The following is a 14,751-nucleotide window of genomic DNA, read 5'->3' on the forward strand; positions in this document are numbered from 1 at the left end:
TTGCTATAGCTCTTACTTCGTGCGTCTTAACCTTAAGCAAACATCGGTCTTTCTCATTCAAGTGAGAATGAGCCTCTCGTATTAAAAATCTGATAAAATATGACAAAGCATTCTTTGACATAGGCAATGATGGTTTCTTAACTGAGCACCATAATGCCTCAGATCCACCTCGTAAGGACTTAGTACGGGCTAAGTAGAACTTAAGAGCTCTAACTGGACATAGCACTCTTTCAAGTTCGTTGCCTACGATCTCTGATAAGCAAGGTATATCAAAAGATTTAGGCCAAGGACGAGAAGGCAGTTCATTTTTGGCCAGGAAACCAAGTTGAAGTGAACATGTGGCTTTTTCTGTAGAAAAGCCGATGTTCTTACTGAAGGCATGAAGTTCACTGACCCTTTTAGCCGAAGCCAAGCACACTAGGAAAAGCGTCTTGAGGGTGAGATCCTTCAGGGAGGCTGAATGTAATGGCTCAAACCTGTCTGACATGAGGAACCTTAGGACCACGTCTAAGTTCCATCCAGGAGTCGCCAAACGACGTTCCTTAGAGGTCTCGAAAGACTTAAGGAGATCTTGGAGATCTTTATTGTTGGAAAGATCTAAGCCTCTATGACGAAAGACCGAAGCCAACATGCTCCTGTAGCCCTTAATCGTGGGAGCTGAGAGGGAGCGAACATTTCTCAGATGTAAAAGAAAATCTGCGATTTGGGCTACAGAGGTACTGGACGAGGACACAGATGCTGACTTGCACCAGTCTCGAAAGACTTCCCACTTCGACTGATATACTCTAATGGTAGAAGCTCTCCTCGCTCTTGCAATCGCACTGGCTGCCTCCTTCGAAAAGCCTCGAGCTCTTGAGAGTCTCTCGATAGTCTGAAGGCAGTCAGACGAAGAGCGGGGAGGCTTTGATGAACATTCTTTACGTGGGGCTGACGTAATAGATCTACCCTTAGAGGAAGACTTCTTGGAATGTCTACCAGCCATTGAAGTACCTCGGTGAACCACTCTCTCGCGGGCCAGAGGGGAGCAACCAACGTCAACCTTGTCCCTTCGTGAGAGGCGAACTTCTGCAGTACCTTGTTGACAATCTTGAATGGTGGGAATGCATATAAGTCCAGATGAGACCAATCCAGTAGAAATGCGTCTATGTGTATTGCTTCTGGATCTGGGACTGGTGAGCAATAGATTGGAAGCCTCTTGGTCATCGAGGTGGCAAAGAGGTCTATGGTGGGTTGACCCCAAGTCGCCCAAAGACTCTTGCACACGTCCTTGTGGAGGGTCCATTCCGTGGGAATCACCTGACCCCTCCGACTGAGACAGTCTGCCAAGACGTTCAAGTCCCCCTGGATAAATCTCGTTAACAGGGAGATGCCTCGATTTCTTGACCAAATGAGCAGGTCCCTTGCGATCTCGTACAGCGTGAGGGAGTATGTGCCTCCTTGCTTGGAGATGTACGCCAAAGCTGTGGTATTGTCGGAGTTGACCTCTACCACTTTGTTTCGAAGGAGACTTTCGAATTTCATCAAGGCCAAGTGGACTGCCAATAGCTCCTTGCCGTTGATGTGCATGCTCTTCTGACTTGAGGTCCACAGACCTGAGCATTCCCGACCGTCCAGGGTCGCACCCCAACCCAAATCCGACGCGTCTGAGAACAACACGTGGTTTGGGTTCTTGACTGCTAGGGATAGTCCCTCTCTCAGACTGATATTGCTGTACCACCATTTCAGGCATGCCTTTACTGGTTCGGAGACCGGGATTGATACCGTCTCTAACGTCTTGTCCTTGTTCCAGTGAAAGGCTAGATGGAACTGGAGAGGCCGAAGGTGTAGTCTTCCTAGCGAGACAAACTGCTCCAGGGATGATAGAGTCCCTACGAGACTCATCCAATTCCTGACTGAACACCGTTCTCTCTTCAGCATTAGTTGGACTTTGAGCAGGGCTTGTTCTATTCGGGTGGCAGACGGAAAAGCCCGAAAAACTGGACTGCGAATCTCCATCCCTAAATATAGAATAGTCTGGGATGGGATCAGTTGGGACTTTTCTAGGTTGACCAAAAGTCCCAATTCCTTGGTCAGACCCAACGTCCAATGAAGATCCTGCAGACAGCGATGACTGGACGATGCCCTGAGAAGCCAGTCGTCCAAGTACAGGGAGGCTCGGATTCCCGATAAATGGAGGAATTTTGCCACATTCCTCATGAGCCTCGTAAATACGAGAGGAGCAGGACTGAGGCCAAAGCACAGGGCCCGAAACTGGTATACCACATTCCTGAAAACAAACCTCAGAAACGGTTGGGAATCCGGGTGTATAGGAATGTGGAAGTATGCATCTCGTAGGTCGAGAGAGACCATCCAGTCTCCCTTTCTGACCGCTGCTAAGACGGACTTCGTGGTCTCCATAGTGAACTTTGTTTCCGTAACAAAAACGTTGAGCGCACTGACGTCTAGCACCGGTCTCCAACCTCCTGTATTCTTTGGGACTAGGAAGAGACGGTTGTAAAACCCCGGTGATTGAAGGTCCGAGACTTTCACCACCGCTCCCTTCTCTAGCAACAGAGACACTTCTTGGTTTAGGGCTTGTCTCTTTGACTCCTCTCGGTACCTGGGAGAGAGGTCTATGGGAGTTGTCACTAGAGGAGGTTTGCGTACAAACGGAATTTTGTACCCCTCTCTGAGCAACCGAACAGACTCTTGGTCTGCACCCCTCTTCTCCCAGGCCTGCCAGAAGCTCTTCAATCTGGCTCCTACCGCTGTCTGAGGCTGTGGGCAGTCAGACTCTGCCACGTGAGGACTTAGCTCCTCTCTTCTTACCTCTCTTTCCCTCGGCACGAGCGCTTCCCCTGCTGGGAGCTCTGCCACGAAAGGGCGGGATAAATCTGGATGCCGGAGTTTCGATCCTGGGTCTTACAGCAAAAGATGTAGAAGGAGTCCCTTTGCGAGCAGAGGACGCCATCAAGTCATGGGTGTCCTTCTGCACAAGCGAAGAAGCTATATCCTTAACCAGTTGTTGCGGAAACAAGGACGCTGATAAGGGAGCAAAGAGCAGTTCTGATCTCTGACAGGGAGTAACTCCTGCCAAAAGAAAAGAGCAAAGGGTATCTCGCTTCTTTAAGACTCCCGACGTAAAGGTGGAGGCGAGCTCATTGGAACCATCGCGGATGGCTTTATCCATACATGACATGATAAGTAAGGAAACATCTCGGTCAGCAGACGAGATTTTCCTACTTAAAGCTCCTAATGACCAGTCAAGAAAGTTGAATACTTCAAAGGCCCTGTATACGCCTTTAAGCAGATGGTCAAGGTCCGAGGAGGACCAACTAATCTTCGAGTGTCTCATGGCCAGGCGACGGGGAGAGTCTACGAGGCTTGAGAAGTCACCCTGGGCAGAGGCAGGGACTCCCAAGCCGAGAACTTCTCCCGTGGCATACCAGACGCTCGATCTAGAAGCAAGCTTAGAAGGAGGGAAGGCAAAGGCCGTCTTCCCCAAACTCCTCCTGGTATCCAACCAGTCGCCTAAAAGTCGTAAAGCCCTCTTGGAAGAGCGAGAAAGCACTAGCTTAGTAAAGGCTGGCTTGGTAGCAGGTAAGCCTAGAGCAAACTCAGACGGTGGCGAACGAGGAGCAACGGTAACAAAGTGATTGGGAAAAAGATCCTTGAAAATCAACATGATCTTCTTAAAGTCCATCGAAGGAGGAACCGTCTTAGGTTCGTCTACATCTGAAGGATGATCATCATGATGAGGATCAGCAACGTCCTCATCTGAAGGATCTTCGTCCGACAACTGCTGAGTAACAAGCAAAGGGGAGACCTGCCTTGGTGGCAATGCTTGAGACGCAGAGTCCACACACACTGGTGCATCAGTAGCAGTCCAGGACGCTACGTCATGTAACTGCTTAACAGCCTGACTGTCAACAACAACAGGAGCGGGAGGACGCTCGACGTCAACTCGAGACTGTCTTGACTGCCTAGACTGAGCAGTCAAAACAACTCTTGACTGCGGTGCTTGACGCTCAACAAGAGCATTAGGAAGCGGCTGAACGTCCACATGGGACTGCATCGAGTGAGGCTCTACAAAACGTGACTGACGTGACTTAGTAACGCCAACATCAACAGGACGAGCAAAGGCTCGTTTGGGCGGCTGACGGCCAGGATCTCGATCAGCTAAGCGGCGAGGATCATCGTGAACCTTTTCAGCAGAATAGTCTTCCATAAGGGAGGCGAGCTTAATCTGCATGTCTTGCAGTACAACCCATTTAGGATCAACGGGAATGGGTGCGGTAAGAGACGAGGGTAACGTCTGTGACTGCAAAACCTTGCCTACACCAAGACTCTCGGAGCCTGTGTTACGTTTCTGCTTAGGCGGCGAGCAGTCTTCCGATGACTGCAAAGGGTCAGAGCTGTCCCAATGGCTACAACCAGGACGCTGGACCTGTCCTGAAGGGACCGACTTTCGCTTTAAGGGCCTCGAAACCTTGCTCCACGGTTTCTTACGCGAAAAGCCTTCGGATGACGAGGAGAAAATGGTCTCGCTCGTCTTATGGTAGGGGCGGTCTTGATGAGACACGCCTGAAACCATAGAGGGAACGTCTGTTCGCTGATCAAGGCCTCTCGAACCCATAAGTCGTACGACATTACTTCTCCCTGGGGCTTGGGAGCTTGCAAGAGGTCTCGGACTAGGCGAACGACAGGCACGAACAGACGAACCCTCGGTCGCAACACTGATAACACTTTGCGCACTAATCACTTTCCCACGATTTTCCACTGTGGCACTCTGACACTTTAACTCTTTAACGTCAGCCATGAGTTGATTACGGTCTGTAGCTAACGACTCAACTCTTTCGCCCAAAGCATGAATGGCACGTAACATATCCCGCATTGATGGTTCCTGAGTGCTAGTAGAGGGTTCAGGCACAACTACTACAGGGGAAGGATTAGGTTCAGGGGCATGAGAGGAGGAAAAATCTACCGATCTAGAGGAACTTTTCCTCACCCTATCTCTCTCTAGCTTACGAGAATACTTGTCATATTCAAGCCAATCGAATTCCGAAAGGCCCACGCACTCCTCACACCGATCTCCTAATTGACAGGTTTTACCCCGACAATTAGAACACACAGTATGTGGGTCGAGAGAGGCCTTTGGAAGACGCCTATTGCAATCCCTAGCATTACACTTACGAAATCTAGGAATTTGAGAAGGGTCAGCCATTTTGAAAAAGTCAAAGAAAGTCCAAAAAACAATCCAAAGTCATCAACAATTAAATCTGTCCAAAAAAGAGTTCAAGAGTTTAAGTTGAGGATAAAACACCTGCACTGCGAAAGCTCAAACCAAAATGAAGTACTTCACCAAGTCTGTTGAAAAACTCCAGGTTAACAGTGAGTAATGGTACGTCTTGTCGATCAGACCGACAGAGAAGAATTGAGGCTTGTTTACATGCACATGCGGTATCTGGCCGATAGTTGGCGCTGGTGGGCACACCCGCAACCTTCATAGCGATCACTCGCGAGTTTTTGTGTGTTTTCTGTCGAGCCGCCGGAGCAGCAGCTATTATATATTCACCGGCTAAGTTAAATATTTAAAACTAAGATTTTCATACAGCCCCATCTCAGTCCCACTTAATTTTCACAAATCATGGCTCAGACAGCACATATTCCTATGCATGCAAAATACCAAATGACTGATGTTCTCTTTCTCTTTTTGAACATAGACTAAAAAAATGTTTTTCTCTTTTAAATATTGAAACATTTTGGAATCTATCAAAATAAAAATGCATTTGTAAAGCAAGGAACTTTGCTAAACATAAGTACACATATGAAGGAAGATTATGACAATATGATGATCATATTCTTAAACATTGCTAATCATCATTCTTTGTACAGAGTATGAATCCAATCTTCGTAGAGAGTGTGAATAAAACTTTGTTCTCTCTTACTGGCCAAAAGTTTCTTATGATTCTTATACCCTTTTCAGTTATATTTCTGGTATTTACAAGCTTAAACTATACTCCTGTGAACAGTACAATAACTAATGTGGTTAATAAGGATTATGATATAAGAGCTAGACTATCCATATCTTACACTTATGGTAAATAAATATAAAAGAATGAATGAAGACTTGTTTTTTCTCTGGTGAGTACCACTTCATCAAAGGAAGCCCCTAATCTTAATGTCATGATTACCATTAGCCTTCACTGTAAGAGAAAGTCCAATCACATGGTTTATATATGGGCAAACTACTACCTATCTTATCCTTACACTGTCTTGGAAGAGTTGGCAGCTAACTCCTCCCGCAACCAGAAAAAATAGAACAAAATAGAATAACCTAGTCAACAGAGCTGTGAATTGCAACAACAAAGAAACAGCCTAAGGTTAAACTACAGTATTGTCAAACATGAAATTTGAAATTGAAATGCTGTACTGTATGTAACCAATATAACAGCACAAAATTATAGGGTGTGTAAAAGTAATGAACTTCTGTATAAACTATATTCTAAGGAAAGAGGATTTGAAAAGCAAGTGAAGACTAAAGTAATGAAATCATTACAATTTACAATACTTTACATATTTACATAAAGTATTACAATAAAATGCAATGAACATATTACAGAACTCTTCTGAGATATGTTATTTTTATTAATAAAATAAATTTTTGAATATACTTACCCGGTGATTATATAAGCTGCAGCTCTGCTGCCCGACAGAAAAACTCTACGTTCAAAATACGCCAGCGATCGCTATGCAGGTAGGGGGTGTACATCAACAGCGCCATCTGTCGAGCAGGTACTCAGTACTCAATGTAAACACAGAACTAATTTTCTCCTCGGTCCACTGGGTCTCTATTGGGGAGGAAGGGAGGGTCCTTTAATATATAATCACCGGGTAAGTATATTAAAAAATTTATTTTATTAATAAAAATAACATTTTTCAATATTAAACTTAGCCGGTGATTATATAAGCTGATTCACACCCGGGGGGGTGGGTAGAGACCAGCATTACTTGTTTACATTATTATGAGCTAAGTATTTTGTATTTCATTTTAGCAGTTATTCAAAATAACAAACATAAAATAAATAAGTACCTGGTAAGGAAGTCGACTTGAACAATTACTCTGCCTTTTTAAGTACGTCTTCCTTACGGAGCCTCGCGATCCTCTTAGGATGCTGAGCGACCCCTAGGATCTGAAGTATCAAGGGTTGCAACCCATACAACAGGACCTCATCAAAACCTCTAATCTAGGCGCTTCTCAAGAAATGACTTTGACCACCCGCCAAATCAAGTAGGATGCGAAAGGCTTCTTAGCCTTCCGGACAACCCAAAAACAATAATAAAACATTTCAAGAGAAAGATTAAAAAGGTTATGGAATTAGGGAATTGTAGTGGTTGAGCCCTCACCCACTACTGCACTCGTTGCTACGAATGGTCCCAGAGTGTAGCAGTTCTCGTAAAGAGACTGGACATTCTTAAGATAAAAAGACGCGAACACTGACTTGCTTTTCCAATAGGTTGCGTCGATTATACTTTGCAGAGATCTATTTTGTTTAAAGGCCACGGAAGTTGCGACAGCTCTACTTCGTGTGTCCTTACCTTCAGCAAAGCTTGGTCTTCCTCATTCAGATGGGAATGAGCTTCTCGTATTAACAGTCTGATAAAATAGGATAAAGCATTCTTTGACATAGGCAAAGATGGTTTCTTAACTGAACACCATAAAGCTTCAGACGGGCCTCGTAAAGGTTTAGTTCGTTTTAAATAGAACTTAAAAGCTCTTACAGGACATAAGACTCTTTCTAGTTCATTTCCAACCATATGATAAGTTTGGAATATCGAACGATATTGGCCAAGGCCGAGAAGACAGCTCGTTTTTGGCTAGAAAACCAAGTTGTAGAACATGTAGCCGTTTTGGATGAGAATCCGATGTTCTTGCTGAAGGCATGAATCTCACTGACTCTTTTAGCTGTGGCTAAGCATATCAGGAAAAGAATCTTAAGGTGAGATCTATCAGGGAGGCTGATTGTAGCGTTTCGAACCTGTCTGACATAAGGAATCTTAGTACCACGTCTAAATTCCAACCAGGTGTAACCAAACGACGCTCCTTCGTGGTCTCAAAAGACTTAAGGAGGTCCTGTAGATCTTTATTGTTGGAAAGATCTAAGCCTCTGTGACGGAAGACTGATGCCAACATGCTTCTGTAACCCTTGATAGTGGGAGCTGAAAGAGATCGTTCTTTCCTCAGATATAAGAGGAAGTCAGCTATTTGAGTTACAGGGGTACTGGTCGAGGATACGGATACTGACTTGCACCAGTTTCGGAAGATTTCCCACTTCGATTGGTAGACTCTAAGGGTGGATGTTCTCCTTGCTCTAGCAATCGCTCTGGCTGCCTCCTTCGAAAAGTCTCTAGCTCTCGAGAGTCTTTCGATAGTCTGAAGGCAGTCAGACGAAGAGCGTGGAGGCCTTGGTGTACCTTCTTTACGCGTGGCTGACGTAGAAGGTCCACCCTTAGGGGAAGTGTTCTGGGAACGTCTACTAGCCATCGAAGTACCTCGGTGAACCATTCTCTCGCGGGCCAGAGGGAAGCAACTAGCGTCAACCTTGTCCCTTCGTGAGAGGCGAACTTCTGCAATACCTTGTTGACAATCTTGAACGGAGGGAATGCATATAGATCTAGATGTGACCAATCTAGTAGAAAGGCATCTATATGAACTGCTGCTGGGTCCGGGATTGGTGAGCAAAATATTGGGAGCCTCTTGGTCATCGAGGTTGCGAAGAGATCTATGGTTGGCTGGCCCCAGGTGGCCCAAAGTCTCTTGCGTACATCCTTGTGGAGGGTCCATTCTGTTGGAATTATTTGTCCCTTCCGACTGAGACAATCTGCCATGACATTCAAGTTGCCTTGGATGAACCTCGTTACTAGTGATATGTCTAGACCTTTTGACCAGGTGAGGAGGTCCCTTGCGATCTCGTACAACGTCAGAGAGTAGGTCCCTCCTTGCTTGGAGATGTACGCCAAAGCCGTGGTGTTGTCCGAGTTCACCTCCACCACTTTGCCTTGAAGGAGAGACCTGAAGCTTTTCCAGGTCAGACGTACTGCCAGAAGCTCCTTGCAGTTGAAATGCATTGTCCTTTGACTCGAGTTCCATAATCCCGAGCATTCCCGACCGTCTAATGTCGCACCCCAGCCTACGTCCGATGCGTCCGAGAAGAGAACGTGGTTGGGAGTCTGAACAGTTAGGGGAAGACCCTCTCTAAGGTTGATATAGTCCTTTCACCAAGTCAGACAAGACTTTATCTTTCCGGAAACCGGGATCGAGACCGCTTCTAGCGTCTTGTCCTTTTTCCAGTGAAAAGCTAGATGGTATAGAAGAGGACAGAGGTGTAGTCTTCCTAGTGACACAAATTGATCCACGGATGAAAGTGTCCCTACCAGACTCATCCACAGCCTGACTGAGCAGCGTTCCTTCTTCAGCATCTTCTGGATGGATAGCAGGGCTGGGGGCTGATCGTCTTGTTCAGCAACGTCCTCATCAGAGGGTTCCTCATCCGAAACTGATGAGGAAACGGCAACGGAGTGGGCAACGTCTGACTCGCTGAATCCGGTCGCACTGGTGGATGCGTGACGGAGCCGGACGCAATATCATGGAACTGCTGCACAGTCTGTGAACTGTCAACAACCATGGGTGCGCGAGGAAGTACAGCGTCAACCCGAAACTGTCTAGACCGTCTGGGTTGTGCAGTCAACACCCTACCGGGTTGCTGAGGTTGACGCACTGCGTCACAACAAGTCACCTCTGCTGGTTGTTGAACGTCCTGAACGTTAACAACCACCTCCGAGCGTCGCTTAACGTCAACGTGCGACTGGCAACCCACACTGGGTCGCATTGGTGGAGGAACCACCTCAACTGGCAGACGCGAGTAGGTTACCTCAGCGTCAACAGGGCGCACAACCGACCGGTTGGAAGGTTGTTGGCCAGAAGGAGGAACCACCTCAACTGGCAGACGCGAGTAGGTTACCTCAGCGTCAACAGGGCGCACAACCGACCGGTTGGAAGGTTGTTGGCCAGAAGGTTCTTCTCCGCATTCAAGTCCTCTATCAAGGACGCAAGCTTGGACTGCATGGCTTGCAGCAAAGCCCATTTAGGGTCTACGGGAGCAGGTGTGGCAACAGACGGGGTTAGCGACTGAGGCGGAACCGTTTACCATCCCTGAAAGCCTTGTTATGTGTGACATAATAGTACAGCAAAACTTCAAAGGCTTGACAAAAGCTGAGAAGTTGACCTGTAAACAACTTGGAGCGTCTCCTGGCTAGGCGCCAGGGCGAGTCTACCAGAATTGAGAAGTCTATCTGGGCAGAGGCAAGAACTCCCAAGCCGAGAAGTTCTCTCGTGTCATATCAGACTCTCGCTCTATAAGCCAGTTTAAAAGAAGGGAAATCAAAGGCTGTATCCCTAAAAAATCCTCCTGGTGCAAAAACCAGTCGCCTAGCCAACGTAACGCTCTCTAGGAGAGCGAGAGAGCACTAGCTTAAAAACAACGGCTTCGAAGTAGCTAGGCCTAGTGTAAGTTCTGACGTTTAGGCGAACGAGGAGCAGCAGTTACAAGATCCGGACGAAGATCCTTAAAAAAAATCATCATGATTTAATTAAAGTCCATAGGAGGCTAAGCAGCTTAAGGCTCCTCTCCATCTGACAGAGTCCTCAAGGGAATATCAGTAGGAGGGAGAACAGCAACTTCCTCATCCACAGGAACCTTGTCCGATAAAAGCTAGGTTACCTCAGTGAGTCTCTCACTGGTGCATAAGTAGCAGACCAGAAGGCAACGTCATGTAACTGCTTGACAGTCTGTGAACTGTCAACAACTGAACTGTCAACCACAACAGGTGTGTGAGGACGTACAGTGTCCACTCGAGACTGCTTTGACTGTCTAGACTGAGCAGTCAAAACAACTCTAGAATGCGGAAGTTGACGCACCGCGTCAAAACAAAACAACTTAGACTGTTGTTGTACCTCGCGAACGTCAACGGAAGGTTCCGTGCGTCGCTGAACGTCAACATGCGGCTGGCAGGGTACACTGGAACGCATGGGTGGCGGGACTCTCTTGGAGTGCGGGAGAAGGTCGCCTTAGCGTCCACAGGACGCACAACCGTGGTTGGTTGTAGGCTAGAGGTTGGTGCAGTGTCAACCTTCTCCGCACGAAAGTCCTGCATCAATGACGTTAACTGAGACTGCATGGTCTGCAGCAAAGACCACTAGGGTCTACAGGAGCAGGTGCGGCAACAGACGGTGTGACTGCCTGATGCGGTACCGCTTTGCCTCTCTTAGGAGGTGAGCAGTCGTCGGAAGACTGCAGCGAGTCCGAACTGACCCAGTGGCTACAACTGGGCCGTTGGACTTGCGCGGAAAGGACCGACTTGCGCTTAATAAGCCGCGAGACCTTGGTCCATGGTTTCTTACGAGAAACCTCTTCCGCAGACGAGGAATAAACGGGCTCTCTCGTCTTAGAGTGGGTGGGGCGATCTTGGGTAGATACGCCCGAAACCACAGAGGGAAAAACGTCTGTTCGTTGATCAAGGCCTCTCGAACCCATAAGTCGTTCGACATTACTTCTCCCCTGGGCTTGGGAGCTTGCAAGAGGTCCCGGACTAGGTGAACGACAGGCACGAACAGACGAACCCTCGGACGCAACACTGTAACACTTTGCGCATATCACTTTATCGATTTTCTGTTTTGCACTTATTTCACTGAAATCGAAACTTTTACTGATTTCTACCTGAAACACGCAAATCTACCCTTCATTAAAAGGTAGTAATTGCGAAATCAGTCGTAATAATGTAAGCTCATTAATACCAGCAAAAAACAGAAAACATATTTTAAGATAAAAAAATCAGTGGCTGGAAAAGAGACTAAACACTAGTTCATATAACTACGTTTTCAATCTCTCACCGCACATAGCCTGGGGACGAGAATAAAAAACTAAAAACGTTTTATCCTTCCTCCCCGTACAGCGACTAGGGACGAGAGCAACTCGAGAACAACGTTACCCGCTTGAACGGAACGTTTTCTCTCCTCTCTCTCCCTCCGTCTCTATCTCTCTCTCTCTTTCTCTCTTGATTTCGCACCTAAGAGAAGAGCCCAATTATATATCGTCAAAAAAACATGTTATTTGACTAAAGGAAAAAACTGAAAGGTTTTCCAAATAAAAAGTTCCTTTAATTTAGAATTTAAAACATTTAAGCTAAGAAAGAATGAACAAAACGTCAGAATCGATTTACTCTTACTGCAAAGTGAAACCGTGATACACTCTCTCTCTATCGTAACGATAGAGCGCATGTTGATCGTCCTGAACGTCAACAACTGCGTAGTCTAAAAAACTAAACGTTAGTTCATCTTTGAAAACAGTACGAAGACTATCAAAGAAATTCTTTCATAAAACATTAAATTTAAAAAGTTTTAAATTCTTTAAAGGCTAAATACGATATAACGGGCTCAACGTTGATTAACTTCGGTTCCAAGTAAGGACCGCCTACTATCAGGAAAGGTCGCATATAAACAAAACATAAAAATTTATTTTTATATGTTTATAATAAATGGAAAGTTAATCGAAGAGGCCTAATAAAGGCGGAGAGATATAAAATATATAGATCTATAACGCGTTAAGCAAAATTACTAAAAACCTAAACACACTTCCGTCTAAGGGAAGGGTCGGCCATTTAAAAGTGAAAGAGAGTCCATACTCTCCTTGTCACCATAATTAAATCTATCCAAAACGAGACTTCTCCCCTGTTCAAGTTTTGAGATGAAGATAAAACACCTGCATAGCGAAAGCTCAAAACTAGAAATGTGTACTTCACCAAAATATGTGAAAACCAATCCAGTAAGCAATAGCGAATTTAGTAGGTCTTGCCGGTGGCACGACAGAGAGAAAATTGGTTCTGTGTTTACATTGAGTACTGAGTACCTGCTCGACAGATGGCGCTGTTGATGTACACCCCCTACCTGCATAGCGATCGCTGGCGTATTTTGAACGTAGAGTTTTTCTGTCGGGCAGCAGAGCTGCAGCTTATATAATCACCGGCTAAGTTTAATATTGAAAAATTGCTATTGACAACATGTGAATAAGTGACATCCAGTTGTGTTTAGATTATGCAGTTTTCCTTATGCATTAAAGGCTCGACATAATTCAGCTATTTCTTGTAAATTTGGAAAGGTCTACTTCTAAGAGAAATGCATTCCAATTACTGTTACTCTCCATGCCTTCAATCAACCATTAAAAAGAGGCTATACTTTTAAGATGATCAAGCCTCCAGAGAAGACACATTAATCTTAAGAATGACTTAAGAATTCCATCGTGTCCTGACTAACTTAGAATTTTCTTGCCTGACTTGTTGCTCACTACTTGCAACCATGTTGCTAACAACACCAAATATTTGGTCATTGACTATGCTACTGATTGTGTTCATTGATGATAGATCCTTACTCCAGTCAACAAGAAGTGTTGCTCTGTTTTTTTTTACCACTTTTTTCTATCCTAAGTGATAATTATCTTAACTATTTGGGCCTCCTACTATTCAGATGCTCTTCAATGATTGAGGAGATATACTTGCACTAGGCAAAGATTTTACAAATATCTATATCACCATTGCGGTTGGTTTTCTGTATCCTACCAAATATTTCACTAGTTCAGTAACTGATCAAGTCACCCAAGATCTTCAGAGATGAAAGTATCCTTATTATGGCTCATACCATGTTCCTTCACTGTCTTAAAATAGATTTAAAGATAATAACATTCCCTAAAGGGTTTTTTCCTTTTTCTTGCCTACTTAATAATTTTTGTTGCTTATAAATGAATTTTTCCAAATAATTTCTTAAAATGGGAACTATTTTGTTGCTCCCATATAAGTGGAGCTATGAGGTGTAAATCCACAGATGAGAAGGGCAGTCTGTATTCAGTATACACCAGTGGTATTTTTTTGTGTTAAAAGTTCTACAATACAGAAGCTATACAGTACTGTATAGTAATTGCATATCTTTTTTAACGGAAATTTTTTTTTTTTTAAAGTGAGGTATTTCTGGTTCACCTTGCAAGAATTAGTTTAAAAATTCTGAAATTTTCAATCATATGAAATGTAAGTGCTTTCACGTGTACACCACTGATTAGGCAGTAAGTGTTAAACATACTGTAAAGGATTCTTTCCTGACAAAATCCCCCACTCAGCAGTAGATAAAGCAGTGACGCTGGGAAAATTGACTACCGATGATGTAAATGTCCTGATCAAGATCCACTCAGATCTGTTAACAGATGAAGATCTGACAGAGATGATGAAGTCCACAAGTGAGGACGAAGAAAAGCATGAGGACCCCGAGACACAAGAGGAAGTCAGCCCAACTCTAGAATGCCTCTTAACTCTAGCAAAAAGGGCAAAAGTACTTCCAACAATGGCCAAAGATTGGGACTCACAGATGATTAGCGTTGCAGTTCAGAAATGCAATCGACAGAGCCTTAAAAGTTTATAAGAACCTCCTTATACAAAAGAAAAGGCAGTATCAGCAACGGCTAATCACTGTTCCTCAGCTGCAAAAAAATAGTAGTACTGTACTACTCTTCCAGTGGAAATAGAAGTTATTATGCTGGATGACAATGACATCAAAGATATTGCACTACTTGAAGAAGTACCTATTGAAGTGGTTCTTTCAGAAGCTCAAAACATGTAATGTTCCTCTTGCTGTGTAGTACATTTACCTTATCATCATCTACATACTTTAGT

Source organism: Palaemon carinicauda, chromosome 22 (genome assembly GCF_036898095.1).
Source record: "Palaemon carinicauda isolate YSFRI2023 chromosome 22, ASM3689809v2, whole genome shotgun sequence".
In the NCBI taxonomy this organism is placed as follows: Eukaryota; Metazoa; Arthropoda; class Malacostraca; order Decapoda; family Palaemonidae; genus Palaemon; species Palaemon carinicauda.